The following is a 17524-nucleotide window of genomic DNA, read 5'->3' as shown; positions in this document are numbered from 1 at the left end:
AAAGCCCCCTGCTGAAGTCTCCCCTACTTCAAAGGCACTACTGGGTGTAAGAAGCCGACATCTGACCTTACCAACTCAGTGCGCTACTAGACCTGTAGATATTCTGCCATGAAGAAGGACTGTTGTGCTGCTAAAATGACTGCGTATCTGAGCATAGCTGCTCTTGAAGAACTGCTTTGATGCCCTGATGCCTGCTATCCTCTACTCTGACTAGAGGAAGGCCTGTACCAATCTCACTTAGATCAAACACGAAGGCAGAATCTGGGTGTTAGGGCCCATTACTGTGGAATTCATAGAACCAAAGCCTGATAGTGGAGTCTAACTACTCGAGTTTCAGGAAGCACTGAAAATTGATCAGTTATGGCCCTTTTTCTCCGCGACTTCACATACTGGGAAACTGTGATGAAGAATATAGGGCAATAGCTGGAGCATGAGTTGTGCAGTGGTTGGTCCCACCGTATCTCCATCTCCAGTAAAGTGTCTCAAACCTATTTCAGACTCACATATCAAATTATGGGATGGTTTGTGAAGAGAATTGGCTAACTCACCAAATTTCTAGTGTCATATGTAAAGTACTTGGTAACAAGGAGCTAACCGTGAGTATAGTTAGAAGAGCCCTGCTAACCTAGCCACTGCATAGCCTGTCTTATGTGAGTTATGGGGTATTTAATGGGCAGAAGCAAGGTAATATTTACTCTGACTTTGTTTCAAAAACCTCTTGCCCATCAGTGCCAGACACAACAGAATAAGCTGCATTGAAGGTTTACATCTTAGATTTTGAAGATGGAATCCAAACACTGCTCTTGACAAATGATCATGTTTGAACTGGACTGCTGACAAAATTCTGAGCACCTTGAGCTGGAGATGCAAGGAAAACACAGCTGCTGCTAGGAGAGCGGCCAACCAAAGATCTACTACGACAATAAACGAGAGCATGTGTAGAGATTAGGCCACACAATTGTAGACATTAAGTTTTATTTTATGAAAGTATGTAGTGTTTGGGCAGCTGGCTGAGAGGTTGCCTCAAATTGCTCAAAGGTGAAAATAAGGGTAGGACTAAGAGAAACGGTCTGTGCAGTTTTTCATCTGAAAAGAGCCAATGGTCATGGTGCCAGGAAGGGAGCCAACTCAGCTCCTCTTGGAAGAGGTGAATCGCGAGCGACTGCCTGAGTTTCAAGCTGGTGTCTGTGAACAGGGTAGAAGGAAGCAAGTTCAAGCAGGAGGATCCTTCAGCATGGGATTGTCTACTACCAAAGTATTTGTACATTTACACGTAAACGACAGTGCCATTTTAGGTGGCTTTCCGTAGATGTCAGGTCGGTTCAAAAGTCACTAGAATTGCATATTACACACCAAATACCTAGGACAGCTAAGGACCAATGCACCACACTACCAGTGAGTTCCCTTTTGTATGCTGAATCATTGTGTAGCTCTTTGGGTTACCTATCCAACAGCTCAACATTATAAATTATACAAGAATATAGAGAGGCAACAGTAATGTATGTGCAATTACAAGTAACTCTTTAGTTCAAAAGTCCAACCATCAATGTTTGAGGAAGTTCCTAGCCAGAGTCATTTAAAAAGATTCTTTATTCATTATTTCTTCATTTTAAAACAACCAACATGTTTCGCTCATACAAGAGCTTCATCAGGGCTTCTGTTGTATGCAGGTTACATTGTGACAAATCTGCAGTCATTTGTACTTCCAGTTTCTTGGAAAAACAATTGAACGTGTTTTCTTAATTAGACTTCATCAGTACATAGAACTGCCACGTGCGGTAGTTGGCCCCTGCATCCTGTCAAGGAGGCAGTTTGAATTGAGGATGCATGGTTTGATTGCGTACACAGCCTTTCTGTCTTATTGTAGAACTGCATATTTATTAGCAACATTTTATTTTTGAATACGGGGTAAGATAACGTGAGAAAACAGTGAGCCCATGCGTTCTCAAAACACGTTTTATCGTGTAGCTTTGCTTTTCCATTTCAATAAAGTCCCAGCATGACAAGTGCTGTTACTAAAAAGTCAAACTATGACAAATACTTTTGGCTAAAAAGCCGGACTGTCTGAAGTTGTCGCAAAGAGGTCATTACTGCGCAGCTATAAAAGTTTTTCCAAACACAGATTATAAGCAGGGTCGCTGTAGTTATGCAATTTTGCGGCTGTGGCGTATTTTTGCAAAAATAGGGTTTTTCCACATAATCCATTATCTGCTATGTAATCTGCAGATTAAGATTGCAAAAATAAAAAAATCTATTTAAACGAATCAAAAGCTACTAAAAACGCAGCAAGATGTTGCTTTGCAGAGGAATGCCTTTTGTAGAGGTTGACTGGTCAACTTTCTGTTGCTTCTTGCTGTATGTGGGTATTAAATTGGTACTAAAGAGGTGAAACCTTTGCTCAGACAGTGTTAACACGTGTACAGTGACAAAATATTAAAGTAATACTATAACACATTACCTTGCATAGTTACCTATTCTTTGCTAAATAATTAAGTCAATCCTGCCGCCTGATTTGATCCTCCCGTGCTGCATAATTCCGGTGGCTCTGAATATAATCTATTTGGTAAATCACTCTAGAAGTGGTGAGGCATTCCAAGTTACTTCAGAAACATTGCTTTGATGCAAAAAAAACAATAAAAGTTCAAGTTTGTGTGTAAACAGGAAATTATGTATCAATTAGATGATGCAAATAAATATTTAATGAACTCTTCAGAATGGGAAATATTTTTTTCAAGCCTTTCTCAGGGTTTGTAATGGCGCCCTCAGCAGGGGCAGGACAGTATATCGCTTACTGCATAGAGAATATGGGGGCATACAGGGCAGGAAGATTCTGTACAGGGCAGAGAGGAAGAAAACCTGTAGAGTATGGCACAGCGAGGGGTGTAGAAAGCGGGGGATGATGGGTACACAGGAAAGGAAGAAGGGGTAAGATTGAGATAAACTGCTGCTTAATTTGTAAATAAAGAAGTGCCAGGGCCCTTGTCTGGGGGCCACGGCAGCTTGCACCACCCATTGGTCCTGCTAGCGCTGCCAATGACAGTACTATCACTACTAGCCATCACACTCATACAAGTGTGGCAATTCAGACTTTAAATATACATTAAAATGACTAGTACATGCCGCCCTAGCTATTCTTCTAGCTTCCTGTGACAGGTATTAGTGATTTTAATGTAATGTAATTATTAAACAACAGCTGTTGCGCTCCTCAAAAATAAGACAAACAGCACCACCATGTGGAAGGCCATCATAAGAGCCGGTGTGGACAATAAAGTGCAGGTTACGAGCTTCGGAAACCACTGGCTCAAATTAAGCACTGGATAACCATAGATAGAATGGGAGATATGGACACAGAAGAATAAAGGAGACTTGAGACCATGAGAGACAATGGAGAGAGACAGACACGGGGGCGGGATCAAAGGAACAGAGACTCACACGGAGTACGGGAGAGATGCACATATAAAATCAAAGAAAAATGGGTGGAGATGAAAATGGGTGTAAGGTTTGGACTTTGTGGAAGGGGGGGTGAGAATGGTTTGGAAAGTTAACGGAATGGGGTGCGGCTGGGAAGTCTGGCTGCAGGGAAAGGACCAGCGGCTGGCAGGGCAAGGGAGGTGGGAGAGGAAGGCTAGTGTGGAAGACAAGGGGAGGGTGAAGACAATTGATGCATGCAAAGGGTGGGCAGTCTTGATGGCGAGTCATAAGAGAGAGGCTGAAGTGAGGGCCAATTGCAGGTGAAGGAAGAGACGCTGCAGGTTAGGGAGTTGGTGAAAAGAAGCTGGTGTGCAGGGGGTGAGAACGTGGGAGTGCTGAGGGTCAGGGTGGGGTGGAGAGGCAAGGAAAAGGCTTCCACTGCAAAGGAATGAGGTCCAACAGGAGATGCCGATGCGGGCAAACTGAATGGGGCCCCTCTGGCCCCCGGTAATGGCAGTAGCTACTAGTCCTTGTGGTGCCATAGAGGAAGGACACAGGCACTCTGGCAATGCAGACATACTAAGAAAAAGAAGCTTGCTGTGCCACACTTCTGCTGGGGCAGAGGATGTGGCTTAGAGCCAGAGCTACCGATGTCGCAGTGGGAGAACCAGGTTCAAGTCCAGGTGTCGGCTGAACATCCTGTGACTCAAATCACTTAATCTCCCGGCCGGTGCCTACCAAAATGAATGTATTCTTGTGTACCGTAAATGGTGCTAATGTAAAGGTCTATAATACCTTCCAGTCAAGTTCGCGCTATAAAACTGCAAAAAGACAAAACGCTCCATCCAATACTTGTCTTAGATCTCACATAAATGTGTTATTTCTAGTTTTCACGAGGCAACCACTTCCCCTTTAAGATGCCCCCCTCCCCCCCCCTCACCCCTGTAACTTCCGGTTTCATTATGAGTAGGTATTGGCGCTTCAAGGTCAAAAAGAGAAACATATAGCTTTCAAATATGTTACAACAAATTCACCTTCTGAGCACCAGTGTCTGTCTCCACCCCCTGCCCCATTAACGAACTCTGCTCTCAGCCTAGCACAAGGCCTCTGATCCTGGACAATAGAAGCCAAGCAGGTGGCATTTCCTGTTCAGCTGCAAAGTGAGCTGCGTGATTCTGCCGACACTGCAGCTCACGCCTGCCCTGGATAGGAGACTTTTGCTTCTCTGTAGTGCTTTATTGCACTGCAACATTTATATGGCGCTACATATCCCATTGTTGGGCGCCGAGGCTCATTATGGAAGGGGGAGCATGCTGCACAGTGGAGGAATGCATGTTTGGCAGGGTATTGTTGTGATACTATGTAGGGAGTAAAGACAGAAGGGGTGTCACTCAGGCCACACCAGCCTTAAAGGCACAGTGTAAAGACAGCAGAGCTATCGCTCATGTCAGGCAGGTCTGGCAGGAACAGTGTAAAGACAGCAGAGCTGTCGTTAAGGTCACACAGACATTATAGGACGAATTTAAAGACAGCAGAACGATGGCTCCTGTCACGCGGGTCCTGCAGGATGGGTATTAAGACAGTAAAACTGTCGCTCAGGTCCCACTCGCCTTGCAGACAGGGTGTAAAACAACAGAGTAATCGCTCATATTACAACATTCTCACACGTAGAGTGTGCTACATCCCAGGGCACACAAGTCTTGCAGGGAGGATGTAAATACAGCAGAGTTATCGCTTATGTGACACAGGGCTTGCAGGGCAAGTGTAAAGACAGCAGAGCTATCGCTCATGTCACGCAGGTCTGGCAGGACGAGTGTAAAGACAGCAGAGCTATCGCTCATGTCACGCAGGTCTGGCAGGACGAGTGTAAAGACAGCAGAGCTATCGCTCATGTCACGCAGGTCTGGCAGGACGAGTGTAAAGACAGCAGAGCTATCGCTCATGTCACGCAGGTCTGGCAGGACGAGTGTAAAGACAGCAGAGCTACAGCTGAGGTCACAGAGGCGGCCTAGTAGGTAAGATATACAAACAGGAGAACTATCACTCTGGTCATACCGGTCATAGCGGTCCAGTGTAAGACAGCAGAACTATTGCTCAACTCACCCTTGCAGGTGTGACGTAGATACAACAGAGCTATCGCGTAGGTCACACAGGACTTGTAGGCAAGGTGTTAAAACAGGAGAGCTATCGCGCTGGTCATTCTGGTCTTGGCCGACCAGTGTAATGACAGCAGAGCTATCGCCCAACTCACACAGGTCTTGCAGGTGTGGCGTAGATACAACAGAGCTACCGCTCGGGTCACACAGGACTTACAGGTAGGGCATAAATCCAGCAGGGCTATCGCTCATGTCCCAGAAGGCTTGCAAGAAGCGCATAAAGACAGCAGAGCTATCGCTTACGTGACACCAGCCCTGTAGGCAGAGCGTCCTATAGCTCCGCTCACACTGGTCTTGCAGGTGAGGTGTAAAGACGGCAGACCCCGTCGCGTACATTAAGGACTCGAGTTGAGTTATCTGCAACCCGGGCTGCATTAGTAACCAGCCTTTACCGATCCAGGTCACATGGGACATGGCGTCTAAATGTCAAAGGTACTCCGGGGCCGGGTGCCAACCTTCGGTGCCAGTTCGGCTCCCACCCCTGCTGTCCCGTGTTTAAGGAACGTAGGTAGAGACACTAATCTGCGCCATCTGGAGCAGCGGTGTTTTGCCACTGACATCTTGCACAACTTGTGGTATGGCAGTGTGCCCGTGCAAGGCACTCACAGTGGCTCTGACGTCACCACGGTACAGTATGTACAGCGCAATGGCACGTTTATAGGAGACAAACAGAAAGAACAGAGACCTGTGGACGTGGGGCGGGTCTGTATGAGAATTATATTTCCAGACAGTCCAGGTTCCCGTAAAGACCAGATTTCTAAACATGCAGGTGTCTCTGAAAGGTTCGCAAGGACTCAGTCACTGATCAGCTGAAGACTTAACGACAGCCAGGAGGCGGTGAAAGGTTGATAGGACTGGGGCAGAGTCAGTTACACATCAGGTGCTTGTTTCCTGTAGGGTTGTTGCATCCGAGCGACTGGGGAGGAGGCAGCAAAGTCAGTCACATGTCAGTGGGGGTAGGTGACCCAAAGCTGTCAGATGGCTTCATGCCACCATGAAATAATTGCCCAGCCCCTGGGTATTTACCACACACATTGAATCAGGTGCTTTTAATGTTAATTTTCAGTAATTCAACTAACAATTGAACCAATTTGCCAGAGCCAGCAGAAAACAGTGGTTTATAGGAGGAAATCCCGAGACTGGAGTACAGTGCCTCTGTGGCATGGAGTCCTCTGGAAAACCACAGGGCAGCCGCAACTCTGCTGCCATGGCAGGGAAGCATCGCTCCACTGGGTCAGAGCCAGCAGCTGAAAAATAACATGAGATTTTAATATTATTTTATTTTTCAGCTGCAGGCTGAGCCAAGCGTGTGCAGGCAGCGGCGGGGCCAGGCTTGGGAGGTAGGAGGGGTGGAGTGAAGTGCACTTATAAGTGCGCATGTCAGTTTGGCCCGCCATCTTAGGCCGGCCAAACAGACATGCGCACTTAGATTTCACCAACCCAGCTGTTCCACAGCCAGGTGGAGAAATGGAACAGACTCCCTGTGCCTGAGCGAGCGTTAAACCAGCCCTCTTAGGCCAATCCCCACGTTGCTCTCATGGTTGGTAACAACATGAGAGCAGTGCAGGGTTTCAATGGGGAGTCTCTGATGGTGTCCTAAGCAGGGGCGGCTCCTCCATTAGGGCGGAGGAGCGTCACCCCACTGCTTTCTCGAGAAAGCAGAAACAGAAAATGGTATTTTAAATACCATTTTATGTTTCTGCTTCTCACACTGCGAGATAGCAGAAGCCAGGGTATGCCTGGTTGGGGGCGGGCAGGAGAGTATGCTTGGTAGGGGTGGCAGGTGCAATCCATGAAGAAGAAAACAGTACCTGTCACAAAAGTATATACTCAGGCCTAGAATATAGGTCCCTAATTCAACACAAAACTAAACTGGAACAGAGCGGAACAAAATAGATAACATAACACACCAAACAAAGGGATTAGATACACAAATATATATCTCTTATTTATTTTGTTTTTGGTCATATGATTATTTTCAGTTTTTACAAATACTAATAAGTCAATAAAAACATATATATTCACAAATCAGTCAAGAAAAACACACATATATATAATTAAATATATTGTTCAATGTCCCACGCGTGAATATAATTCATACATACAAACATTCATTCCAAACAGCATTCAAAACAACAATTCAGGTCAGAGTGGAAAAAACTATCCAATGGTACTCAGGTCGGTTGTTAGACTACTGTATCATCCAGATGGGTATAGGTGATGCTATAGGAAACGGAAGGTTGAGAATTCAGGCGCCAACGCGCGTTTCAGTATAGGACCCACAGAGGGGCCCCACCTTCATCAGGGCTTCGACCAAAAGGGTAGTTGGGGACATGAGCAATACCTAGGATCAATCAGATAAATACACATAAACCACAAAACAAATGCATTTTTATTCCACAAAAAAAATATATAGAAAAAATATATATACATATCTATCTGTCCAAGTCAGTTCCAGTTAGCAAAGGATAAGGAGGATCAAAATTAACAAGGTCCAAAACGGTACCAAGGTAGCTAGAACGGGAACACCCCCGAGGTAAAGGTTACAACATAAAATAAACAGGCGTATCAAACACCAAAGAGGAAACAAGAAAGAAAGATGTGCCTCTAGTATTAGGCTCAGTCACATACGAAAGCATAAAAAACTCCACCACCAATACTGAAAATCCCAGTGCAGATCAAGCAGTAAATGCACATGTGAAAGAAGTGAAAGAATATATCTGTAGCTGTACGTACTTAAAGCTAAATTTAAATCCACGCGCTCAACGTCAAGGAAAGCAGAGTCAATATGATATTGGGATACAAAGTAACCGCTATGCCTCAGCGGTACAATCCCGGCGTATTCATGGAAGGATTCAAAGCCCAATCAAATCAGGGGGCGGCCATTCAAAGAGATATGGCAGCTGACATATCTGAAGAAAGAGATATGTAAAGTTTGTAGTGGTAAAATGAACAAAAACAACCAGCATGGTATCTTCACTATGCCATAGATAAAGATCGCACCAAAACAAGTATGCAAGAAAGATTTGTAGGCAAACGGCAACATACTTATCGGTCACAGTCGTGCAGTGCCTAGAGGTGCGCCGAAGGTTCAAGGGCGCCTCATGCTGTTCAGAGTAACGGATATCCAGGAGGAGGGTAAATGCTCAGTCACCAGTAGCGTGTACGCTCCAAAGGCGTCTCAACGACAACTTGTAGATAAGGAGCAAGCAAGGACAGACTGTAATTGTCCAAGAAAAGATTCCAAAAGGTTAATGGCAGTCTGAATACATAGGAGATACTAGTGATACTAGGCGTGGCAGCACCAAAGACCTTATAGGTTACATAGAGGGTGGGCGCCACAAATAGAAGGCATTATCCCAAGCATAAGTGAGGACAAAGGGGCGGCAAAATAAATATTTGAGACAATTAGAGCGAGATATCTCAGTAGGATAAGGAAACATTCTGGAAAGTTAAAACTACGGACGAGGACAATCCTTTCAAAGGGCACTTACTTGCTGGGTCTTTACTCCGGTTCTGTAAGCTCGTCGGTCCTGCGGCGAAAACGGATTGGGGAGTGCCTACACTGAAAAGGTTCGCGCGCACCATCCCTATAAACGTGTAATTGGCCTCCCATGCGCCAATAGGAAGCTCCATGGAATGAGGGGGAGTAGACATGGAAAGTGGACTACCCTCTTTATAATCAATGGGCTAGATAGAAAAAAGAGATAGAAAAAAGAGTCGGCCATGTTGGAATACCAAACAGAGCTGAAAAAATTAGCGGACCTATGTGAACAGAGCATGGCACCAATCTGTCCATATTGTATTTAAATACACAAATAACCCAAAGATCTCTATCAGCTAAAAACGAAAAATAAGTGATACATGATGTCCAATCACTCATAACATAAAGATAGGGGAAACAGACCCCCGTAGTTTCAATGCAGAAAAGGTTATTTTTATATATATCAAAGGCAAGGGGGTTAAATAATGGCATTCTCCGACTGAATCATCTCATTTAGCCCCCGCTGTACTGAGTCTAGATAGAAAATCCAGAATGTCTCTCTCTTTTTCCTTATAGAATTTGGGTTCCTTCCTGGTTCAGAGAACAGTTTTAACGTTGCTACCGAGAAGGAATGACCACCCCATCTGGCGTTCCAAAATATTGGAATGTTGACCTTCCTAAGAGGGGAAGATCTAAGCTGTCTCTTGGGGGAGCACCAGCGGAAGGCTGGACTCAGTGGTAATGGACCCTGAAGATGCAGAGGCAAATGGACCATATATAGCACTATGTAAGTCACTTTCATCCTAAAGCACAGTCCGTGCAGGGAACGCAAACCTTCCCTGACTGAAAGGCCTTTGGGTACATCCAGTGGCAAGTGGACCGACGTGTTTTGAATAAACAGTCGTTTGTTAATGGATGACTTGTTGATGTTTAAATATAATGCATTGCAATAGTCGAGACGTGTAGTGCCTAATACAATAACTACTACTACTCCGACTTCAACTGGCAAAAGGAAAAATCTTTTTCAGAATTTTAATAATAAAAAAAGAACTCACGGTCCTATTGACCTGAGAGTCCATAAATATTTATTCGGCCAGTTTATGGCCATAAAAAGCACAAAACAATCAAACATTGATCAACATTTGTAAAAAGTGCAAAGTGCCAGATAAAATGGATAAAACATATTAAACCCATTTGTACGAAGCGTAAAATAGAGGATTTCAAAATCAACGGGCAGTTAAATATCACAACAGAGCAGACCCTCCATGGTCTTCCTGGTTCTAACTACAGCTTTAAGAAACGAGCACGCCCTGAAGAAAATGTAAGGTGAATTTAATAGTTGCAGGTGAACCAAAGACTCTACATTCGCGATGCCCCAATGCTTTTAAAAGAGGTTTGAGGAAAAGCCAACTGTGGAAACTAAAAAAGTTGCCGAAAAACATGTAATGTAATGACAATTGCTCAGAGACCACATCACAGGAACAGGTTAACATATGTCCCCCCAGGATATCAGTTGCGTTACCTGCGCTCATGGACTGCCAAGCCCTACCAGCCCTAAAGCGGGAAAGGGAGAGGAGAGACCTCTCCCATTGAGGGAGGCTAAGTGTTGGATAAAGGGGGGCTCTGCGCTAGCAAGGTATCTGTAAACACCTTGCACCAAGTTTTTCGTTAACTCAGTTTGCAACCTTCTAGCTTCAGAATTCCCAAAAATGGCTCGACCAGTGATTTATCATCTTTTTTAATACTCCTCTGCGTCAGAATAAGAGAAGCCAACCCCAGCTCCCTAAATATGCAGCAAATGTAGTCTAACCAGCGAAAGGTGTCCTATTTATCCAGGCTAAGACAGTCCAGGGTGATGTCTCTACAGAGCTGAGCATGCCCATTAGCCCACACGCGGACCCACAATAATAGGGAGAGGAGTTGGTCTAACGGCTAGAGCGTCGACCTCAGACCTTGGGAACCAGGTTCGAGTCTCGGCGACGATGCTGAACATCCTCTGATTCTGGCCAAATCACTTAATCTCCCCGTGCCTAACAAAAATGAATGTGTGTCCTCATGTAACGTAACTGGTGCTCTGTAAAGCGCTCTGATACCCGATTTGGGTCGAGTTCGTGCTATATAAAACTCTGTAAACAAAAATAAAACAGTGGGGCTAACTGGACCCTGTCCGCTATATATTGCTAGTTTAGCTCCAAGTGCATAATATGACAAGACGCAATCATTTGGCAAGTGTAAAAGACTCTGGCATGTATGTTTTTCCTCTAGCTCGAGAAGGCACACTTGTGACACCCCCAAATCCCTGCACCATACGTGGAACCTGGGACACACTGGGGCAGATTTACAAGCCCCTTGCGCCACTTTTGCGTCACTTTTAACAGGGGAAAACTGACGCAGAAGTGGCGCAAGGGGCTTGTAAATCTGCCCCACTGTGTATTGTAAACTTTTAACATTCGTCAGATGGTTCCCCTTCCCCTCGTGCACGGCAGGTTAGAAATTGTCCCATCTGAAAAATAGAGAATTGGTCAACTCAGTATTTTCTTCAAGGTGATAAATGGAGGGGAAGTGTGCTGCCCAATCAGTGCCCAAGATGTTACGCTGCAACATGGAGATTTCAGGGAAGCGTCTGAATTTCCATCTTTTGACTGTATCCCAAAAACATTTAGGGCCTCATTTATGAAAAGTGACGCATCACTGCGTGAAAACAGTGATGCGTCACTTTTCACTGCGCCCTCCCTGCGACTCCAATGATGCGTCATATTTACAGTATGAAGCATCATGTCGCAAGGAGTCACAGATACGTCAGTATTTCTGACGTATCTGTAGGCACAAAAGTGACGCATTGCTGGAGTGTGTCACAAAAGTGACGCAACTCCAGCAATGTGTCCTTTCACATGGGGCAAGCCCCATGTGAAAGGGCCTGCGTCAGTCTTACGCCTGCTGTGAGGCAGGCGTAAGATATTGACGCATTTGCACCCTAGAAGTGGCGCAGTGAAATCTCGTAGATTTCACTGCGTCACTTCTACGATGCTTACTTACGTGGGAACGCCCACCCTGCATACATTATACCTGACGCAGGTATAATGTAGCGCAGGGGTTTACAAAGTGACGCATCTCGGTAGATGCGTCACTTTGTAAATATGGCGCATCATGGCGCATGCTTTACGCCACTGGTACGTCACAAAAAGTGACGCACCGGTGGCGCAAAAGTGACGCAGGGGCTCATAAATGAGCCCCTTATTATTCTTGCTCAATGCAACGTTTTCCAAGATTTCCCAATCCGACTTGCGCAAGGCCTCCTTCCCAACTGTGAGAACATGCTTAGGCTTGACGCGTAGACCGGACTTCCGCCTGAGCACGTGGAGATGTAGCCGAAGCCGATCTTAATTTCCGGTTTTCTGCCGAGCAATGCTCGCCAAACCAGGTGGGTCCCCCTAATCTACCTTCGCGGGTCTAAGAAGATGGGGGCAGATTTACAAGCCCCTTGCGCCTCTTTTACGCCGCCGTTGCGTCACTTTTGTGACGCAGCGGCGGCGCAAATCCTGCGCCATGGTGAGTTGTACTTACAACGTGACGCATCTGGGAGATGCGTCACGTTGTAAAGCCCTGCGCCACAAGTAGGCGTTCCTGCGCAGGGGGGGCGTTCCGGCGCAGGAATGCCTCTTAAACGTGGCTGAGTGAAATCTACAAGATTTCACTCAGTCACTTATAGGCCCATGCTGCGTCAAAACCCTGCGCCTGCCTGAAGCAGGCGTAAGGATTGACGCAGCATTAACAAGATAGGGCCCCCCAGAGCATTGCTGGAGCTGCGTCGCGCTTGCAACACAACTCCAGCAATGCGCCACTTTTACGGCACAGATGCGTCACGCATCTGTGCCATTTTTGCCCCATGGTGCGCCGCTTGTAAATACGGCGCATCCATGGCGGCGGAGCTGTGGCGCACAATAACTGGCGCATCCCTGCTGATATGCAGGGATGCGCCAGTTATTGTAAATATGCCCCATGGTGTTTTATTACCTTGGGTAATTCATCATGATTAGATGTTCCCCATGCTTTTGTTCGGCAAATTATAAATAACCCCTGGTGTTGAGTCAATAGTAAACACAGTGCGTTTGTCGGGTCTTTAACCCCTTGTGTGCCCCGCCCTTTCCCCGCCCTGTGCCGGGCGTTGAATTAGCGGGCGGGGTTCATGACGAGATAGTCTCGTCATGGGCACAGCGCAACCGCAGCCCATGACGAGACCATCTCGTCATGGGCACTCAAGGGGTTAAGGCACCATATAAGCCTGAGACTGTCAGTGGAGTGCAGGTGGAAATAGCACCAGTAGCGGGTTGAAGCCTACTTATGGGTAACTGCACTACGGCTCCTAAGGGATATGGTCCCCCCAGTCAGTCAGTACAACTTCCCCATTGAGAAAGTAGTTAATAAATCCCCTAGTCACAAACATATGGTCAATGGTGGATGTGCGACCAGGCCCCCTGAAAGCTGAAAGGGGAAACTCGTCCTCACTAAGAGTGTCGACTAAATTAATCAAGTCACGTTCGGCCAAATGACTAGCCAACTCGAGGCCTCTTGCTTACCTGAGACCACCATGGGATACTCCCTCATGGCTCCCTCCCTTCCACAGTTGCCCAACCAGCTGGACATTGAAATCCGCATACAACAGATAGCGGTGCCCCCACACAGAATTACCATTGAAGGTCTGCAAATTAGAGAGAAGAGTAAACAGTTGGGAAAAATAAACACATGTGGGATTAACTAAAGCATCAGCATAAAAAGTATTTAAATAAAAACAAATCTATAGAAACTATCTTGTATCTACGATATTTGAAATTAAAATGCTGTGGATCCAGAGTCAATAAAAGTGACTTTCGCACAAAGATTTACACAAATCCAATTTGCATAAAGATTTACACAAATCTAAATCACTGAGCCTCCCATGGCCCTTTCATGGGAAGAGAAAATAGCTGGGTGGGTATAGCAAGCGTAGCTATCGTAGGAGGTAGGTGCAATGGCCCATGTCTCTTGCAGGGCACTGATGTCATACCTATTAATAATGGCCCTCCTGTCTGTATTTTCTAGCTTCCCTTTGGGCCCTGCAATGTTCCACCTCAAAGGCCAGCGAGCTCACGGTCTGGGAGAGGCGCTTGCTTCTTACTATTGGTGATGACTGAGAGTATTAGACTAGACAGTCAGTCCACACTTGCGAGGACGTCAAATTTGTTAGATGTAGGAATATGATAGCGAGCAATTGGCTGCCCTGCGTTGACTTCAGGACCTTGCAGGGAAGCCACTGGAATTACACTGACTGGATAGTGGGCTGGAGGGAAAGATGGAAACAGCCGTGGGTGTTCGTATAAAACTTTAGATTGATCTGTTTGAGCACCCACTGAGCTAACACTTCTCTGGGGTAGCAGCCTAGAGGTGGTAAAAGAATCCCAGGGCCACTATAGTGATAGCGCCTCTCCGTACTGGGATGGAATATGGGCCAAATGGTAGGTTGAGAGGCGTGCAGCGGCGGTGACAAAGGTGAGTTTATTTTATTTATTTTTGCATCACCACCACGGTGTTCTAAGGCATCTGCCACTGCTCAAAGGATTCATTCTGCCCTTTCAATGGGGCGGGAGCCCAATGATCACTACCACATAAGGAAATGCAGCAGGCACAAAATAGACCACAACTTTGCCAGGCTCTGCCCCGGTGCAGAAGATTCACCTGGTAGTATAGGTTCTGGCACGCTGGGAGACCTGCCCTCTGCTGGCTCAACAGTTCTTATGGGGAACAACCTTTACAATGCAACTTTTACAACGCACTACCATTACAACGAAACTGTTACAACGCGAGTGCATTGACAACGCAGGACATTACAACGCAAGTCTTTACATCGACTTGCACTAGATGGCATGCTAACATTAAAAATAGTGTAGTTTACTATCCCAACACCTTCCCTACTGTTACGTGGACTGGAGTTGGAATAGTAAATTACACTTTTTTAATGTTAGCACGCCATCTAGTGCAAGTCGATGTAAAGACTTGCGTTGTAATGTCCTGCGTTGTCAATGCACTCGCGTTGTAAAACTTTCGTTGTAACAGCATGCATTGTAACAGCATGCGTTGTAACGTCATACATCCGTTCTTATTGGTGCTTCTGACAGTCTGTCCTTGTTAGCCCCACTAAGTAGATGATTAGAGCCATGGCGTTCGTAGGGTAAATTCCCCCTATGAGGTGCTGGGCCCGCGTTATCTCCAGGTTGGATGGCTAAAACCAGTGCGGCGTTGGAGGATATTACACTTTGAGGTGAGACTGGGTGGCGCACATATCTGCCGCTGCTCATTGTAGGCTGACAAGAATATAACGAGGAAGAAGCTAGCTTAGCTTGCGATGCCTCCATTCTCTTAACCAATGGGGAAAGTGTGTATTTGAGCCAGATATTGAATAGCTCAAAATGCTCCTCCATTAAGGACGACAAATTATCCCCACTTGGCGGCAAGGAGGTCTCCACCCTTGAAGAGGATGCTCTACAAGCCCTCAATTGGCTGGTCTGTAAAGAGGATGATACAAGAGCCGCTTGATTACTGCTAGTGGCGTTAGTGGGCTCCTTTAAGCGAGTACCTCGTTTGTATTTCTTTGGTGGTGCTGAGTTTGGAACTTCACTCCCAGATGGAAGGGGGCTCAACAGCTTCGGAAGGTTCAAGAGTTGGGAGGGTTAATCATGGCGGGAAAGGATACATGGCTTATAAATCGCAGATTGGCAAAAGAGGCCACAGTAGAGGAACTTAAGAACCCCAATCCCTTCCCAAGACTCTGATCACAATCCTGAGAGTCAAAGCTAAGGGTATTATAAAAAATGACCCTAGGTTTTTCGCGTAGACAACTGGTGTAGGAAAGGACCGCACATCTCAGGCCACCATAATTCTGACCACACCAAATGTTGTGACCCAAAGACCAAGATCGCTGTCTTTTCGGTATTTAATTTCAAGCAGTTCTCCTTCATCCAGAAGCTGCATCTGTCATACAGAGTTTGAATTTCTGTGCAACTGGCACCGTGTTGTTGGATATTGAAATGATGATCTGGATGTCGCCCGCTTAGGACAGCACCTGAAAGTCAAAAGACTGCATCAGTTTTGCCAGGGGAGCAACTTAAGGATAAATCAAGGGAGCTGAAAAGGTTCCGCCCTGAAGTCTCCGCAGTTGACTGTATGGGTCCTAAGTGCTATAAAGGAGCCCAGAAGATCCGAAGCGGTATTTCTCAACCCGGCTTGGCACAGCCTTTGCACCAAGCAGGATGGGGATAATGTGTTGAATGCCGCTGACGGAACCAACATTACCAGGATGGCGGTACATCCTTGATCCATCTGGCAACTAATGGTATCTGTCGCGGCAGCCAGTGCAGATATGGTACTATGACCACTCCGGGAACCATTCTGCGAAGGGGCTCAGAAGGTCTCAGGTGGTGATAACCTTGGCCAATTCTTGGTTAACATTTTTTTCAACCGCTTTAGCCAGTGCAGGGCAGGAGAATAATTGTGTGAAGAAGTTTAAGGTCCTTTGGATCCCCATTAGGTTTCCTTTTGAGGGGAATGACTACTGCCTCCTTCCAGAATTGGGGGAACCCTCCCATTGTTATTATCTGGTTAAAACCTTTTCCAGAAAGGTTGCAATCTGATCTGGCACAAGTTGTAAAACTCTGGGGGGACAGGGGTCATCCAGTGAACCTGACGTCAAGTGCATGAGAAGACTTTTTACTTTCATGTAGGATATCGGGGGGAAAAGCGGACACCGTTCATCGAGATCCTCTCTCATCATAGTGCAGGGAGACCTATTCTCCTAAACCTTAGAATCAGAGGAGATCTTCATGATCTTATCTCTGAAATATTCTGCAATGTCGTTACAGGAGCCTTGGGGGTGCACCAATGATTGCTGGACCAGGGGAGTAGAGGGCGCTTTGACCACTTCAAGGCGTTTGTTGGGGATGTTGCAGGCAGATCTTATATCTTTAACATAATAGGAGGATTTTGCAGCTACACTGGCACACTTATGTGAAAGAGTCCGCCCTTTATGTTAACGATGTTCCTCGGAAGTGAGAGTTACCCTCCACCTCTGCTCTTGGCACCGACATTTCCCTCTGAGATCTGCTAGTTTATCTGAGTACCAGGGTGCGGAAGTTCATCCTTCCTTCACACTGAGTTTGGGGAGCAACTTTAAATTTAGTAATAATATTAATACCTTTGTTATCTACAGCAGTGAGAAACGGCAGGCGTGGTATTAAGCGCTATATGTAAATGAAGGTATTATTACAGCAGCTGTAGTGCCGAAGCGGCTGGCGACCTGTTTCCATGTGGTTGGTACTCACAGCTCTGGGTCGATGAGAGTCAGCATGGGCAGGCATGGGACTAGAGTCTTACATCCATCGCTGTACGTTTCACATATGCTCTTCTATAGGTGAAGGGCTAGTTGCATGAAGCTTGCCAAGAG

This window comes from Triturus cristatus, chromosome 3_1 (genome assembly GCF_964204655.1).
Source record: "Triturus cristatus chromosome 3_1, aTriCri1.1, whole genome shotgun sequence".
Classification (NCBI taxonomy): domain Eukaryota; kingdom Metazoa; phylum Chordata; class Amphibia; order Caudata; family Salamandridae; genus Triturus; species Triturus cristatus.
The sequence above is the reverse complement of the archived record's forward strand: the minus strand, read 5'-3'. Positions refer to the sequence as shown.